The sequence below is a fragment of the Saimiri boliviensis genome, chromosome 10, assembly GCF_048565385.1.
Source record: "Saimiri boliviensis isolate mSaiBol1 chromosome 10, mSaiBol1.pri, whole genome shotgun sequence".
Classification (NCBI taxonomy): Eukaryota; Metazoa; Chordata; class Mammalia; order Primates; family Cebidae; genus Saimiri; species Saimiri boliviensis.
The window spans coordinates 36,772,435-36,791,471 of record NC_133458.1 but is presented as its reverse complement, the minus strand read 5'-3'; positions in this window follow the sequence as shown (position 1 = coordinate 36,791,471).

Below are 19,037 nucleotides of genomic sequence, written 5' to 3'. Positions count from 1 at the left end.
GTAGAAGTATTTTTGTCTGCCTAATACATGTTCTCTCCTGGTGGCTTTACTGGGAACTTCTCCCTACTCTCTGTATGCACAGTTATACTCTCAGTTATATATCACCCCTTCTTATCACAGTGATAGATGCATTACTCAAGTTGTTCAATGAAAATACCACATACCATGGACACAGTCAGTATGTAAAAGCTAACAAATGAGATGGCCAAAACCAAATGATACAGAATCTTTCCTTAGCATTAGAAAAGTTACCTTAACACAGGAATCTTTATTTCACACGTGTGTAGAATAAAGTCAAACAAAGTCAAGAGATAAGAGTAAGGTCCAACTATTTCTACAATAAACCTTGCCCTCGAATTCACAGAGAAAAAGATCAATAAATTCTCTTTTGGACTAAGCTTATTTGAATTGAGATTTAGTCACTTGCAACCAAAAATTGTCCTGACACATAAAAAGCCTGTGAAATTTGTGTACCATGCAATGTACACTGTCAAAAACTGCACAGATCTGTGCTAAAATGCACTTGTTTTCATAACACTGTAGATCCCAATAAGCAATTTTTCTGGGTTATATCTCTTCAACTATCATTTCTTTGTAATTTAATGCATATTTAACTACTCATCAAATGACAGAGGTTTTGTTGTTATTTATTAAATATTTACTCATAATAAGTTTTAATCATATTGTTATGTAGCTAGTTATTATAATCCAGTTGTAGGTCAGATTTCCTAGAAGCTTTGCCCTGAATGGGAATTCCTGTGTTAGTCACTTATTATTAAGGTACTGTGCTTAGGTGAAACATATAAGAGAGTGAGAAAAATAGAAGGGAAGTAGCTTATAAAGAGGTACATGCAGATAAAAATCCAGCCTCTGTCTCATCCCACAGAGAGTTCTAGCTCAGGAATGTTTAGAGTCATCCTACCCTAAACTAAAATGTCTCTCATTTATTTAGGTCAATTCTAAAAAGAGTGTAACTGCAACTATTCACATCAACACTCACAGAAAGTGAGAGGTTCTCTCAGTCCAGAAAAGGTATCTTGGCAAGGCTACAACAGCGTCAACTGCAACCTCCAATTGCTTCCAACATGTCCTTGAAATAGTTTTGAGAAACTGCATGGTATAATCTACAAAGAACTCAATTATTACAATAAGATTGATCCAGGTCAAATTTCAACACTGGAACTTAATTTTTGGGTTAACTTGGACAAGTCATTTCACATCTATTGGCCTAGGAATAAGAATACATTCCTTCCTTTGTAATGATTAAAGGTAATATATTTAAAGATTTTGCCTCATCAATAGGCACTGCATGGCACATGTTAATAATACATAAAATTAAGCAGCTTGGTGGTTTTTAAAATCTCAGTCCTAGCTAAAATAACGTTTATTATTTGAAATACAAAAATAATTTAAAAGTAAATACTGAGGCCTCTCTCAGTAACAGCAAAATCCAACAAGTATTACATACCTAATGCCAGTCAAACTGCTTTACAGTCTTCATTCTTTCTCAGTTCTGAAGTCTATACCACCAGGCAGCTGCTTCTAAAATTTCAGTCCTTCCTCCTCGAGGCTCTCCTAAGCTACCCCACAGATCACAACCTACAATAGGCCATCTTGCATTTTTCCTTCTGTATCTGTTTACTAAGACTGCCATAACAAAGTACCACGGAGTAGGTGGTATAAATAATATAAACTTATTTTTTCCTAATTTTGGGGAGGCTGGAAATCTGAGATCAAGGTGTTAGCAGACTTATATCTTCTGAGATCTCTCTCTTTGGCTTGTCCATGGCCATTTTTCCCTTTGTGTCTTTACATGGTCTTCCCTCTGTATGTGTCTGCGTCATAATCTCCTCTTCCTAAAAGGACACCAGTCGTAGTGAAATAGGGTGCCCTCTCAATGACCTCACTTTAACTCGATTACCTCCTTTGAGGCCCTATTTCCAAGTACGGTCATATTTTAAGGTACCGGGAGTTGAAACTTCAACGTATAACTTTTTGGGGGAACGAAATTCAGACCATAACACCTTTGTTTGTCCTGTAGCTAATACTTGCCAGACACTCTTGGTTTATTCCCGTGTAAATTGTATTGGCCTTTCTGACTTCACAATGTCTGCTTGTTAGTCTTTACCGTGATATGCATAAAAATAACCCAGGAGTTACTCTGGCAAAGGAAAATGCTCATGGCTATTTAGTGGGCAGGTGAGAGGGAGTAAATAGGAATGGTCATGAATTTAAAATTTTCCTTTCACATTTTATAATAAAAATAGATTTAAAATAATTTAAAAATAGATCTTGTGGAAACACATCTCACTGAGACTCAACATTGGCAGTTACCATCTTATGGAGGCGATAGGATGCATCGAAGGAATTTATTTTTGAAACCTGAGAATAGTAGTTAAGAAGAATATGACTGTTTCATCTTTTTCTCAGGTGAAGTTTTGTTTTACTTTAATTCCAGCGCAAAAAAAAATAGACTGAACTATACAGAGATGGTGTTTATAAAATGTAGGTGTCCTGCAAACAGATAAGATTACTGGATAGAAATGACTAGATCAAGATTATTTTGTTTAGATACATATTATGTCTTGATTGTAGACAGCTTAGAGTTATATTTACCTGTAACTTTTGCCTGAAGACAGTTTTAGAGTTGGGCAGACACAGGTTGTCAGAGAGAGAGAGAGGATCTCTGACAATTTTGTACTGGGAGAGTCAGTTATTAGGCTGCCTACCAGAGAAAGAAATCATTTGTCTGAAAACAATTGTAGCCTCCAACTCAGAGGAATAGAAATGATTGTTAAAAAGAAATACCCTAAGAATCAAAATCAAAATCAAAATAATGAGGAGATGAGAAGTAGAGACTATCAATTTATAAATTATTTAAAACTGAAAGAGAAAGAGAAACAGAAGGGTAATTATTAATATTCGCATTTAGGTTAACTCCCATTTCTTCTGTAAAAGAGATGTTCATTGTACTTTCTTTTTATTTTATAAGCAATTTTCCAGTGTCTGCAATGATTATTGCTAAATAACCCAAAGCTTTCAATTCCCTTATTTCTTTCCAGCATGAATTTTTAAAAATGAGCTCAATAGCTCAGACCCTTTGGAATAATCATTAACTTACCAGTCTTTTTATTTATTAATGCCCTTTTCTTACATCTTGTGCTCCCTTTTCTCCAAAGCATTTGTAAAATTCTATTCTCTTCAAACCCTTTGGCTACCATGAATTATTTCTGCCATTTTTTTTGTACTGAAACTTACAAATAATGTAGTATGTCTTTGTTAGTTCATTGTTTGCATTTTCAGTATCAGTTTTTATTTTAACAACAACCATAATTAAATTTCTATAAAATTATTCTAATGATTTATAAATATAACTTGTCACCATTACCTATATAATTATATATTGTATTATATATATGTAATATTTCCAGGCTAGTTGGAAAATATAAACATGTAAGATCCATCTAATTTTTGATGGATACATATGTACATATATAAATTCATATATAACGGCACTTTACATGTTGCTGGTGACATTACATGCTAAGACTAACAATATATACAAGAAATATTTGACAACATACATAATACAGATCTAATTTATGTTAATCCCACATAAAGTGTATGTAATATTTACTGGAGTAATAGAATATGCTACCTAGATTTTCCTTCTGGACAGCACTCCTTTTTCTGGCTGCTGGGATTATTGGCTGCTGATGGCTCTTCTCAGGAAATAATTCTCAAATAAAGAGAATATCTTTATCCAAGGTCACATATCCCTTCTGGAAGTCAGCATGCATCCAATGACTAATTGATGTAGAAATATAAACACCTGATGCCCTTGCCTCAAATTGGAGCAATTGTGAAACATTGTTCCATCTCTAGAGCTCCCATAGGAGCAACAGAGACTTTTGGTGCAACTACATCACCTTCAATTCTTTCCTCTGTCCAAGCCGCTTCTTTTAATTCTCCACAGATGCTGACCCTGAGGCAGCTTGAATAAATTTTCAGCATGCATTTCTCTGCCTCAAAATGTGTTTCCCAGGCAAACCACCCTAAAACTGTTGGTACAAGGAATGGTCCAAGGAATCAGACTGTAAAATAGGATTTTAGAACTGGACGACCTCACACTCAAGGGCAAAATAAGACCCCACTAATTACAGACTTGCAGTGCAAGTGTTAAATTGTACCAGTAGTGAACAGAAATAAGATAGATATGCAGTAGAAGGTTTAATATTTGGGTTTTTAAAAGGTTCCTTGGAAGTACATGTTATAAGAACAATGGTATCCTGTTAACTCTTGCTGGATGCCATTTATGTACTGGGGGAAGACAATAAAAAGTAGGTGATTAATCATCTAAGCAAGTGTGAAATGGGAAGTTTCCTTGGTAGCATAAAAAAAGACTTATCTTCTGCAGCCAGAGGGGAGAAAATTCTATGAAAGAAGCCCACGACTTGATTATAAAGAATATCAAAGTTCCAGGGAACAGAGGGCAGATAATGCTAATGAATAAGGCCAGAACCTAATTATATGTGCAGTGAAATTCAAGGAAGGCTTATTCTTAGCCTGCTTTCACTGCCCCTATGCCCAGCACTGGTTGGGAAAGAGTGGATTATTGAGAATTGGCATGGGGACGTCTATTTTCCTGCACTCAAAACCTTGAAGCTCCAGAATTCACTGAATTTTTTCTAGGCCTGCAGAAGTGGCCATCTTCTTACTGTTAGAGGATATAAGTATAGTCTTGATGACAGGGCAGAAGCCACTGCCTTTCAATATGTGTACCCTTTAGGATCAACCCACGTGACCAATCACCAATTACTAGAACCAAGTTACAACATGCCCAGAGACGTTCTAGGCATGCTAAGGTAGGACAGGACTACATTTCAAAAGAGCTACTGGACCCATAGCCATTATGTTCCAGATAGTATATATGAGTCCAGAAACATGAGGCTGAATAAGGAAGAGGTTATTGATATGCAAACATTGTTCTGTAATACAGATGTAACACTCTGGCAAGGATCTCAGGGAACAATACTAACATACTGTTTTTGGAAGCATGGAGAAAGTAATGACTTCCCTTAAGTTAAGTAGAAATGCCTGTGGCAGATGCTAAAAGAACGAAAGGACTTTAAGAACTAACCGTACTAGAGTGGACATACTACATAAGACTGAAAAATCCATTAGTTATCTATGTTTTGCAGAAGACTGAACACCATCTCATTAGCAATATGGTACAGATTATAGTAGTGAAGGGAACACTATCATCACTGTATACTTTAATTGCTACTGGCAACAGGGTTGATAATAGTAGATACTTTTATACTCATAGACACAATGGAGATTGCATGCTCTCTTTCCCAATAAGAGAAGCCAGGTGGAAGCATTTGACTATTAGATGCAAGTAGACTTATAATTATCCTAATGAGAGACACGTTTGGAGTAGAAGACACTAAATCCTTATTACAAAGAGCTACAGATGTGGTTAATAGATCACAGTGTTCCTTTGGTCAAGAAGGTTGGATAGCTAATGAGGTTATTTTTTGATTTATACAATCAAAAGAGATAGAGCCTGGGCGCAGTGGCTTACACCTGTGATCCCAGCACTTTGGAGGGGTTGAGGCAGGTGAATTTCTTGAGCACCGGAGTTGAGGACCAGCCTGGGCAACATGGCAAAAACCTGTCTATACAAAAACAACGAACTAAAAGTAGCCAGGTGTGGTGGTGCCTGCCTATGGTACCAGCTACTTGGGAGGCTGAAGTGGGAGGATCATCTGAGTCTGGTAGGTGGTGGTTGCATGAGCCATGATTCCACCACTGCACTCCAGCCTGGGCAACACAGTGAGACCCTGTCTCAGGGAAAAACAAAAGGGAGAGAGAGAGACAGAGAGACAAGGATGGAGAGGGGGAGAGGAAGAGGATAACCATGAAACCAAAGCCCATTGTCTCAATAAAAGTCATGATCCACTGTTGACTGTATAAACCTGAGCATATTTCCATATCCTTACCCTGTTGACAGAAGCAGATGCCAGGTCCTTCAAAAAGAACAACCCTGCAACACCACAGCAAATACAGTAATGACTCTCCCTGCATACATTTATTCAGGTAACCAAACGCTGAAAAAAAGCATGCTACCTAAACTTATGAAGAATTATTGGATACAGGGCCTTAGCATTGCAAATTGGAGGGCTGAAGCATTATCATGGTCTTTCAGTTAGGGTAAGGGGAATGTAGTTATGACCTTTCCTAGATATTTATTTGGAATAGACACACTTAGTAGCTGTCAGAACCCTTACATTTGTTCCTTGCCTATGCATTAAGATTCATTATAACTAGGAAAGCTAAATGAAAGCCACTGAAACTGTCTCTGCTCCCCCAATCTAAAAGAGTAAATAAAAAACTGCTGTCAGGGAAATGGCAGAGATTAGAGGGAAATGGCAGAGATTGGAACCACTCCTAAAGACTGTACAGGGTGGTAGTACATATGATATCCTGAAAAATCCACTAGACTTCTTCTGTAACCTTAAAAATAATCCGCTTTCTAGACGGATGCTGGAGATGACAGTGAATACTGCAAGTTTCACTAAATGGTATCTCCCTTAGCTTCCCTGCCAGCCGTGATGCCTTAGCTTAAACAGATTAACACAGACTCAGTTACAAAGCAGTCTTTATGACTTTAAAAATATAATTCACAAAATCATCTTTCCAGCCCTGTTATAAAATATATTCAGAAGTAGTTGAAATTCAATTGGATAATATGATTGTACTACTTCTAATCTTGGTCTTTTGACATAATAAAGTCCAAAGAGACTTAGACTTCTTGGTCATTCTGTTGTCTCAATATATCAATCATATAATTCTAATAAGACTGAGCAAGGAGGTGCAAGTATATTATAGGCCTTGATTAAAAAAAAAATACACATAGTTTTATAAGGTGGAACTTAAACTCAATGAAGATTTGGGGTTATCAGCATGTAAGTGAAGTTTTGGGGGAACTAGTAGTCCAGAACATGCCTTCAATGTTAAATAAGTGTCGAGTTTGTATTTCTTCCACCATTAAGAGGGAAGTACTGTCCTCATTGACCTCTGAGTTTCTGGAGACAGTATCTTCTATGCTTGGGAATACTGCTCCAATTTGTTCACTAATAGACATGAAAACTGCCAGCTTTGTGTAGGACCCCAGGCAGGTTCAGGCTGTGGTACAAGTGGCCCTACACCTGGTGTCACATATCTCATCAGATTCTCAGATGTTAGAGAATAAGTAAAGGGGAAACACACAATGTGGACTCTGTGAAACCTCAGTAGGCAAAACACAACATAGATTCTTACAGTTCTGGAGCAAAGTGGGCACATCTGCCATAGAAAATTATAAACCTTTCTAAGAATGGATCCCAGCATTTCGCTGGAGTCTGCCAGAGATAAAGCTGTTGGCTATAGGACAATAAATGACCATGCTGCCTAGAATTACCCATCCCTCATGAGCTGGGTTGGTCAGATCCACCAAATCATGATTGAGAGATCAGCAGCCATTATTTGTAAGAGGATTGTCATTCATCTAGGGCTGGGAAAAAGCAGGGACAGAGGCACAAGATAATGGTGCAAACATGTTCCCCAGATCCCCACGGCATTTACCACTGTTGCACTGATGTCTCTCTTTCACATCTCACCTATGGCCATGTAAGGTGGGCTGAAGTTTTATATCACCAGATAGCAGAGAGGAAAAAGAACAAGCTTTGTTCACAAATAGATTATCTCAGTACAAGAATGCAGGCTAAAGTAGTCTGCTGTTGTATTCTAGCCCCACAGAAAGTAAGGAGGAGTCTCTCAATAGGCAAAGCTTCAGATGATATGCTTAGTCAGCACTTTGTATGGGATGATAAATGGCCCAAAGAGAAACATATAAAAACACATATAGTGACAACTGGCTTGGCTAATTGGTCTGGGTCCTGGAAAGAGAAAAATTGAAAGATGAGTGATTAGGAGGTCCAGGGAAGAGGCATGTTGAAGATATTACTGAAGTGGGTGTAGAGGGTGAGCTTCTTTGTTTTGCTTATTTACCCTCATCAGAGTATCTGCTACAGAAGGGGCACTAAACAACCAGAAAGGCAGAATTACTTGACTAATAATCTGACTTGATCAGCCAGTCTCTGTCATTGTCTATCAGAGAAATAATAAATTAGCAAAGAACCATAGTGGTAAGGACGAAAGATACTCGGGGACAGCTGCATGAGTGCCCTCTCCATAAAGCTGATTCCATTACTCCTATTGCTAAACATTCAAGCTGCTTGCCACAGAGACCAACACTAAGTCTGGGTATGGTGTCCTGCCAAATAAATAAATGAATAAAGTAAACTAAATTAAAACAGCCACTTGGTGGGACATTGATTACATTAGACTCCTACCCTGAAAAAAAAAAAAGTTAATTTTGAATGGAAATAATATATAGCTTAGATATAAGTTTGCCTTCTGAGCTTAGAAACATTTGATCTACTGACATAGACTGAATATAATCATTGTCTTGAACTAAGGAACTACTTTATAGCAAAGAAGGTACACTAGGAGGCACATCACCATTAATCCACCTGCTCTTATCAGATATCAAACTTCCCAGCTCTTGACACGTGTCCTCAGGATGTAGAATGTATATATACAGGAACCCCAGATGGTAGGAGAAGTGAAAGAATTGTGTATAAACTTACTAATTTCTTACATTATTATTTTAAGAATACCATGTACATTTACCATGTTGAAACACCTAGAAAGAAGGAGAATTTCAACCTTGATCTCTTTGATTTGCCATTTTCTTTACACTATGAGTCACTGTCTTTCCATATTTGCATCTGCATAAAAAATTCTATAAGCAAGAAGAGCAGCAGAAATAGTGTCTCAGGAATAAATGAACAAAATTGTAGCTTAGTGCCTTGTTTATATATAAAAATTTTCACATTTGTTTTAATATTGACAAATTAGAATCAATCTAAATATTCGTCAATATGGAATTGGCTATATAAAATACGGTATCTATGCATGATCAAAAAGCATGCAACTATTTAAAATCTCATTAATTTTATGTTGATTTACTTAGGTACAGTAAGCAAGCAGTGGAGCTAAAGACACATTACAGGTCACTTTCCCATCTCCTATGCTTTAAATGCCTTCCAAATTAAGTATTTCATTTTATTTTTATGTGTTAATATTTTAGGTTGAAAAATGTAATCAAGTTCTGATTAGTAGTCACTATACCTGGATACAATTCATAAATGAGTTTCCTCTCTTCTGTTATTAAAAACTAATAAGTTGTTCATCTTGTTTTCCTAAACACATCATAATGTGGAATAATTCTCATTATGTAACATTATGTTAAAATCAGAAGAAATATAAAATGTATAGTATGGTCTAATTTATGAACACCTATAGACTGAAGAGGCAGATTGGAGCCTTTGCCCCCCCACATAACTCTTTCCCTTTGTATTTTTCCACAAATATTGAAAGTTAAGTTTTAGTTATTTTATCTTGAATGATTAAAAACAATTACATTTTAAAAATATATCTATTAGTAGTAAAATAAAATCGTGTATTCAAAATAACTAATCTAGCACCATGATAACATCTTACTTAAAATTATCATTAAAAACTTCTAGTTTTTTAATGTATTTCAATAATTTTCAACAATTACCACATTAAAGGAGGTATTCTTTAAAATTTGTTGGGGTGGCTATTGAAGGAGATGAATATTTGTCACAAGGTTTTTCATTTAACAGGGAATCAAAGCTCTAATATGACGTACAATAAGAAATAAATATTTAAATTGGGCAATTTATTATTTTGAAAACCGTTGTAGTATATTACTGTTAAGTTTTCTGTTACTTTTAAGTGCAATGTAGCTACACTGAAGACGAGTATATATGAAGGTTATATGAAAACATTATGCCATTTTATATAAGGGACTCGAGCATCCTTGGATTTTGGCATCTGTGGGGCCCCAGATCCAATTATCCATGGATACTGAGGGACAAATTCATATATACACATATATACACATACTAAAATATCCAACCTTAAAAAGATGATCCTATGCTTTGCCAAACCATGGATGGACCTGGAGCATATTCTACATGAAATAAGCCAGATATATAGAAGAAAAATATTGCTTATATGTGAATCACAGAAAATGAAACCAAGAACCTTCTTTTTTACCTGCTCTTCTGCTCTGCTCTTGGTTTCTGGCAGGAGAAGTCACCCAGCTGCAAAACGCTGAGAGTGATCCAGGACTCTGACTGTTTGTGAAATAGACATAAAATACCTAATGAAGATGATGAAGTGATGGGTGCAGCAAACCACCATGGCACGTGTATAACTATGTAACAAACCTGCACATTCTGCACACACACCCCAGAACTTAAAGTATGAAAAAAATCCTCCTGATTTCAAATCTCTCTCATTTTCAGAAATACCTGTAAATGGTAAGAGTTTGGGGGATTTTGTCATGTAAACTTGATTATTTCTTGGCATTCCCTATTGCTGGTTTAAATTTTACTTTTAACAGGAATGCTAGGTAACTTACCACTTGTATGTCTGCAATTTGGTTTCAAAACTTGTGTTGGCAAGTTTTCCTTTCCTTTTTTCCTGATCTTGTGAATCTAGATCTTAGTAAATGTATCCTTTTATTGTTTTAGTGGGTTTTCTGGAGAAAGCAAATGTGTATGTATATATGTGGGGAACATTCCCGTGTGAGACTCCCAAAAGGCGTGAGTCTCACTATACGGTGAGTTTGATCCCAAACACAGTTTCCTACTGGAGGCAGTCGAGCTATCCGGAAATATAGGATCTGAAAGATGAATGATCAGTTTCTAATATCAACCACAATATCGTTTGGGCCTAAAACTATGCGTTGCTGCTAGACCGTGTGACCCCCTGCCAGCAACCGGTTCCTGCTTTTAACCTTTTTATGACTCTTTAAGAATAAGCCTTAAACCTTACTTACCTGACTGCCTTGTACCCTAGATAATGGTTTAACTGTCAATAATTGCAAAGCAAATGCCACCATAAGGGATGGCTTTGATTTCTGACTCAGAGACTCCTGAATGGGGAAGTTGAGTTAAGTTGAGTCAGGAGTAGACAAAGGTGAATCCGATTAAAAGATATTCTGATGAGCAAAACCAGAAAACCTTTTCACATCTCAGTTCTAAAACAAGGTCAAACCAGAGATACCTGCAGCCAGGGTGAATAATGTTTGGATGTAAACAAGCTTTGTGAATAATGTTTGGATGCAAACAAGCTTTGTGATTACAGGAAATTCTGTTACTTTTTACAACCACTGATTGCATATCTGACTTCTCTATTGTATAGGCCATGTGAGGCATACATTTGCATTTCCTCTTGATATGACCTAAACCAGAGCCAAGAAAGTGTATTTATTCCTGGCCTTTGAAAAATAAAATTTGCTGTTTAGGCACAGCCTATCAGCCCTCCAGACGCCTCGCTTTCTCTCTCTCTGTCTTTATTAATTTTCCAGGTGCACTCCCTCTTCCAGGTATTGGGACCCTCTTGCAGGTCAAGAGACCCCGGGCAGACGTGCCTACCCGTCCCGGACGGTCCACGACATCTGGCGACCACGAAGGTATATATATGAATGATCAGCATTTATATAAAAATAATCATCTCCATACATAAACTCATCTTCCTTCCCAGGATATGTCTTTTCCCTATTCCTTAGTGTTCTATCACTCTTCTGATTGCTGAGGTTAGACAGTAGTCTGTTTCTTGTCTCCTTCATCATATTGCCTTATCCATTCTGCCAATTTAACCATTTCTTCCTTTAAATAATCTCTCAGGATTTCCACTTTCTCTGCTTACTTGGCATCTCTATTCTGGTTCATCCACATGCCATTTAAATTCCAGTTCAGTATACATGAAGCCAATTCAATAAACTTGTGTTCGATTATCCAAATGATACTTTTCATGCACTCAGTGATCCATTCAGAAATGAGTGTTGGAACTATTTTAACCTCAAATTAAGGTAAAATCTGCTTCTGTTAATTGAACCTAACAATATATTGATATCTTAAAAAGGAAGGAGAAGAAACAAGAACCAAGTAAATAGTGTTTTACTATTATATTATCAATTTAATTCAATGATTTTTGAAAAGCACTTTTCCCAAATTTTTAAGTCCATTTATCTATTGAAATAAAAACATATTAATATTTATTTAACATTGCTTAATTAATTCAGTACATGCTATCCAGTAACTACTATGTGTCAGTTATTGTGCTTGGGTTCATTTGTGCTTGGATGAGGGTGGTTTCCAGAAAGGTCAATCACAAAGTCTGACAAAGGTCCAAAAGCATCAAAGATGGTGGTACTAATGGACAAAGATGTTAAAAAAAAATTATTATAAATGTCTTAAAATATTTAAATAAAAACATTAACCTATTGAGAAAAATAAATGGAAAATGTAAGAAATGCCTAATGGAATTTTCAGATGTGAAATATACAATATCCAGATAGGTTTACTAGCAGATTAGGTGCCACAAAAAAAAATCAATAATCTTAAAGGCAGCAATAGAAACTATCCGAAATAAAACAGGGTAAAAAAGAAGAATGAAACAGGAACATGATTTTAGTGGCCCATAGAAAAATATCAAGTTGTCCATCAAATATACACATATATTCTTAGGAAGAAGAGTTGGCAGGAAAGTATGTAAAGACATAGTAGTAAAAATTCTTCTAACTATGAGAAAATAATAAACTCACAGATCCAAAAGCTCAATGAGCCCTAGGCAGGGCACACACACACACACACACACACACACACACACACTCCAACAAAATTAAATTGCTAAAACCAAAGATAAACAGAAATTCTTACAAGAGGCCAGAAAAAAATATTGAATCAGTATATACAGTGAACCCTATATAAAAAATAATCACGGACATCTTACGCAAACTATGTGAGCCAAGATGACAATGGAATATCTTTCAAATACTAAAAGTAAAAACCTGGCAAAATAAAAGCCTTACAAATTGAAAAAGAATTAAAGTCATCTTTATAGGCAGACAAGAATGTGTACATTGAATACTGTATACAGTAAAAATTACTTCTAAAACAAAAGTGAAGTAGAAAACTTTTCTGATATCAGGATATGATTTAAAGACTGAAGCACAGTGCATCCAGATTTTCCCCCCATAAAAATGAAAACGATATGTTGTGAGGTGCTGACTACTTTCACCCTTTAATGTGTTACCTAGATTTTCTGTGGTTCCCAGTTGAATAATACATATATTAAAATGATTTTGTTGGACTGGGTGGTTTACAATCTGCTATATATTTGTATGCATCCCATTCAAAAACCTTTGGTAAGTTAAGAATTAATTGTAGTAGTTTTTGTTAAAGATTTTAAAAATGTACTTTTATGACTGCTTATATTATCCATTTGTTCAATTTTTCAAGCTCCAAAATTGCAGTTTTATGTATTGTATGCTTTCTGCAGATTTTTTACTTTGCCCAAATGAGTGTAAAATTGTATATAGCTGAATATATCCCAATTGACATACATATGAATGGGCTCACTAGCTTAATGTAATCCATCTAAAGATTGTAAGAGTCTACCTAAACATAAAAATTCAATGACAAGTATATTTTATAAACTGAAATTGATAAGAGAATAGATCTATGTAGAGTCTAGACACTTTGCAGTTTGTAACTTGAAGTAAAATTATATTTTTCTTTCCTAAAACACATTTTTTTTTACTATAAGTGGAAATTCAGTAACAATATTCTATTCATGGGTAAAAGTAATTCCAAGAAAGTGTTGAAGGCAGAGAGATGCATACAAGTCAAATAAATTCAGAAAAGATAGTATTACTATTTACCATCCTGAATTCCAATTCTAAGTTACTTAGCTAATTATGTAACAGAAATCCACATATAAGCAATGAATGTTTGTGTTAAATTTATACTAATAAATTATTTTTATAGTGCCATTTAGGTCACTAAGTCAATTCCATATTCTCTCATTAATATCTATGCCCTATAAACATGTAAAACGACGGATAGCGTCAAAGTTTTTTAGAGATGGTGTTTTAATATTTTTTCATAAATTGGTTTGTTTTAAATTATGTTTAGTCACTTGATAAATGCTTCTCATGTTTTCCTGTTTTTAAGAGGTAATGTGGTATGAAGCAGTAAAAAGTATTGTATTTAGGGTCAGAAGAAAGCACCTATACTATCATGTGAGGAGGAAAAACAAATATTATTTTGTTCTTGCACCATGTAAAATACAATAAATATGATCATATTTTATGATACATGATTTATATATATCAAAGTTTCTATGGGAGGAATCAAACAATGTAAGATTTGGAAGAAAAAAATTATAGAGTAGGATATACATGAGTAAGAAGTTGCCAGAAAGAGAAAGGAGAGGAATAGCATTAAAATCAGAAGGAATGAGCCACAATATGTGTAAAGAAATAAGAAACAAACAACAAACAACAACAACCAAAACAAGACTAAGATCTACAGTGTTGTGACATGACTGTATTACACTATCTGTACGTTAATGGTGGTTTTGGGGTTGTGGGGAAGAGAAGGAAGATGCACAGTTGCTAAAAATAAAGTGGAACCATAGCAGATAATATTGTAACTATGCTCCAGGCAATGGTGAGCTCTTAAACAAAAACTTGGCAGCGTGAAATAAAACTTTGTTATCTTTAATTTCCAAAATATCATTGTGCACTGAAGACATTATCCAGAAAAAAAAAAAAAAAGAAACTGTTGCAGGAAGGCCATATTTAGAAAGCTAAATGGATTCACAGTAGAATAGAAATGAAGAAGAATTAACAGATTTGAAAGTAAATTTATACCTTGTTTCAATCAGTTCACCTTTACTTACAAGGATAACTACTAAATTTTCATTGCCTTAACTCAGAAGAAATCCCAATTCAAATTCTTACTTTACCCTTTTATCATATATACAATAGCCACACTGTTACTTTTGAAAGGAATGCTATTTTCCCTCACTCCAAATTTCCTGCTTCCTTATCTAAATATGACTCCTCTCATTATTATCCTAACACTCAATCTTAACAGATAAAGATATTTTTATTCATCTTCTCACCTAGGTCAGAATTGACATTTTCTTCTCCTTGCTACCATGATATATTGATCATATGTTCCATTTTTATTTTCCTGCTACCTTTACCATATTATAGGAGTCTTAGGGGTAGGGTCTCTGCCATGTCTGACAATCTGTGACACATATTCCCTTGATCATAAACACTCAATAAATGTATGGTAAAAAGAAAAATAATTGATCCTAACTTAACTCCAATCTAGGTAATGTTATCTTCAAGTGATAAGACACTGACAAATGATATTTATGGTATAACATAACACAGGATCACTATCTGATTTTTACGGATATATTCATTTTACTTATGTCTATAAACCTAGTTTAAAATCTCACCCTTACTCTTTCTCTCAAAAGTATTAATATATATCCTTTCATATTTATTCTAACTTTGTGAGCTTTTATTACAATGTTTGCCTTTCAAGCTAGTTTATTCAAGTTACCATTTCTACTAATAGTAAATAATTACTCATATAGAGTTTTATTCCATTTAAGCAAGCACATCCTTTCCATGACTAAAATAAAACACAGGAATGAAGGTTTATACTTGATTGCACCTGATATGGCTTGGCTCTGTGTCCCCAAATTGTATCTCAAATTGTAATCCCCATTATCTCCAGTGATGAGATCATGGGTGCAGTTTCCCCTGCTGCCTTGTGAAGAAGATGCCTGATTCCCCTTCTGCCATGATTGTAAGTTTCCTGAGGCCTCCCTGGCCATGTGGAACTGTAAGTCAATTAAATTTCTTTCCTTTATAAATTACCCAGTCTCAGGAAAGTTTTTTATACCAGTATAAAAACAGACTAATATAATACCACAGTTTATTAATAAGTATTTGAGTAATGAGTCCTGACGTGCTACTGTAACTGCACCTCACCTATAAAGAACATTTTGCTATAAAACCTGGGTTTTTTTTTTAAAAAATTCAAATCTTTAGCATCTGTTCATTTATTATTTTATAAACATTACAAAAAATTGTACCTCAGAAATATGGTAACATTTTCCTATACATTACAGTTGTAATAGCTTGTGCTTTCCAGACATGGCTGCAATAATATTTCTGGTTTCTCATCATCGTCTAGAATCTTGCCACTCTGCCATCATACAGTATTGTTGAACTCCCCCCCTTCTGACTTTGAATGGGCCTGATGAAGCAATAATGAACTAATAGTTATACTATGTGGCAGCCAAGATTAGTCATCTAAGCAACATAGCTTCTATCTAGCTCTTGCTCTGGATACATGCCTTTGGAACTAAGCCACCACACTGTAAGGAAGCCCAAACCACATGGAGGTGAGACTGTGAGCCCTAAGTCCTGCCCAAGCTCCCACCTGACAATGGCTACCAATTGTTAGGTGCATTTATCATATGACTTCCTCACCAATGTATGTATGATGTGACTTCCCACCCACATTCTGGAACAATGAACAAAACGAAATGACTTGTAGTTTGGGGGCATATAGTATTGAAGTGGTTAAAGGCAATAGTATTCTGAATAAAGTAAATGAAATTATTTGTAAAAGGTACATCTTGCATTAATACAACATTTCCTTGTTATGTGAATGTGACCTGCAGGACAAACAAGCTTACTCTGCTTAGTTGGCTTTTGTATTATGAGTGCTTAGGATAGAGCTTGGCCCAAACTATGGACTCAGTACATAAAATAATTAATTTATAATCAGAGATTGATATGGTTTACATTTGCGTCCCTGTCCACATCTCATGTCAAATTGAAGGAGGGGCCTGGTGGGTGATGATTTGATCATGGGGGCAGATTTTCCCCTTGCTGTTCTTGTGATAGGGAGTTCTCCTGAGATCTGCTGGTTTAAAAATGTGTGGTACTTCCTCCTTTGTGCTTGCTCTCTCTCTTTTCTTCTCTCTTTCTGTTTCCCAATTCTGCTCTGCCATGGTAAGATGTGCTTGCTTTCCTTTTGCCTTCAATCATGCTTGTAAGTTTTCTGATGCCTCCCAGTCATGCTTACTGTTAGTCCTGCGGAACTGAGTCAATCAAACCTCTTATCTTCATAAATTATCTAGTCTTAGGTAGTTCTTTATAGCAGTGTGAGAACAGACTTATACAGAAAATTGGTACTAGAAGTGGGGTACTGCTATAAAGACACATGTAACTGTGGAAATTACTTTGGAACTGCGTAAAGGACAGGGGTTGAAACACTTTGGAGAGCTCAGTAGAAGACAGGAAGGTGTGGGAAAGTTTGAAACTTCCTAGAGACTTGTTGAATGGTTGTGACAAAAATGCTGATAGTGATATGCAAAATGGAATCCAGGCTGAAGACTCCTCAGATAGAGATGAGAGACATATTGGGAACTGGAGCAAAGATTATTCTTACTATGATTTAGCGAAGACACTGGCAACATTGGACCCCTGCTCTGGGGATCTGTGGAACTTTGAACTTGAGAGAGAGGATTTAGGGTATCTGACAGAAGAAATTTCTAAGCAGCAGAAATGTATAAGCAGCAAAGCATTCAAGATGAGACCTGGCTGCTTCTAAAAGCCTATGCCCCTTTGCATAACCAAAGGAATAACCTAAAACTAGAACTTACATTTAAAAGGGAGGCCAATACAAATTGGAAAATTTGCAGCTAGACTATGCGGTAGAAAAATAATTTTTTTTTTCTGGGGACTATTCAAGCAGCCAGCTGCAGAAATTTGTGTTAAGTAAAGAGGAATGGAATATTAATGACCAAGACAATGGGGAAAATGTCTCTAGAAAACTTCAGAGATCTTCACAGCAGCTCCACCCATTATAGGCCTGAAGGTCTAGTAGAAAAAAAAAAAAAAATTATTGGGCCAGACACAGGAACCTGCTGTTCTGGGTGTAGCCTTGAGACATGTCCTGAATCCCAGCTATCCTAGCTCCAGCCCTGGCTAAAAGGGCCAAGGTATACCTCAGGTCATGCTTTCAGAGGGTATAAGTCCCAAGTATTGGCAGCTTCTACATGGTGGTGGGCCTGCAGGTACACAAAAGGCAAGAATTGAAGTTTGGTAACCTCCACCTAGATTTTAGAGGGTGTATAGAAATGTATGGATGTTCAGGTAAATGTCTGCTGTAGAGGTGGAGCCCTCATGGTGAACTTCTACTAGGGCAATGCAGAGGGGAAATGTGGGGTTGGAGTCCCACATAGATTCCCTACAGGGGCACTGACTAGTGGAGCTGTGAAAAGAGGACCATTGTCATCCAGACCCCAGAATGGTAGATCCACCAACAGTTAGCACTGTGCACCTGAAAAAATTTCAAAATCTCAATGTCACCCCATGAAAGCAGCCATAGGGGGTATACCCTGCAGAGCCACAGAGGCAGAGCTGCTTAAGGCCTTGGGAGCCCATCTCTTGCATCAGCATGTCCTGGATGTGAGAAATGGAGTCAAAGGAGGTCATTTTGGAACTTGTTTAATGACTGCCCTCCTAGGTTTCAGAATTGCATGGGGTCTGTTAGTCCCTCAATTTTGTCCAATTTCTCCCATTTGAAATGGTATGTGTACCCATTGTATCTTGGAAATGATTATAATAACTTGTTTTTGACCTTACAGGCTCATAGGCATAAGGGACTTACCTGGCACCAAAGTCTCATTTGTGACTTTGGAGTGTGGACTTTCGAGTTAATGCTGAAATAAGTTAATACTGGGGGACTCTTGAGAAGGGACAATTGTACTTTCCAATGGGAGAAGAACATGAGATTTGGGAAGGGCCAGGGGCAAATTTATGGTTTAGATTTATGTCCCTGCTTAAATCTCATGTGTCAAATACAAAGAGGGGCCTGGTAGGAGGTGATTGAATCATAAGGGTGGGTATACCCCTTGCTATTCTCTTGATAGTGAGTGTAGTCTCATGAGATCTGATGGCTTAAATGTGTGTGGCACATCCCTTTTCACTCTCTCCCACCTGTTCA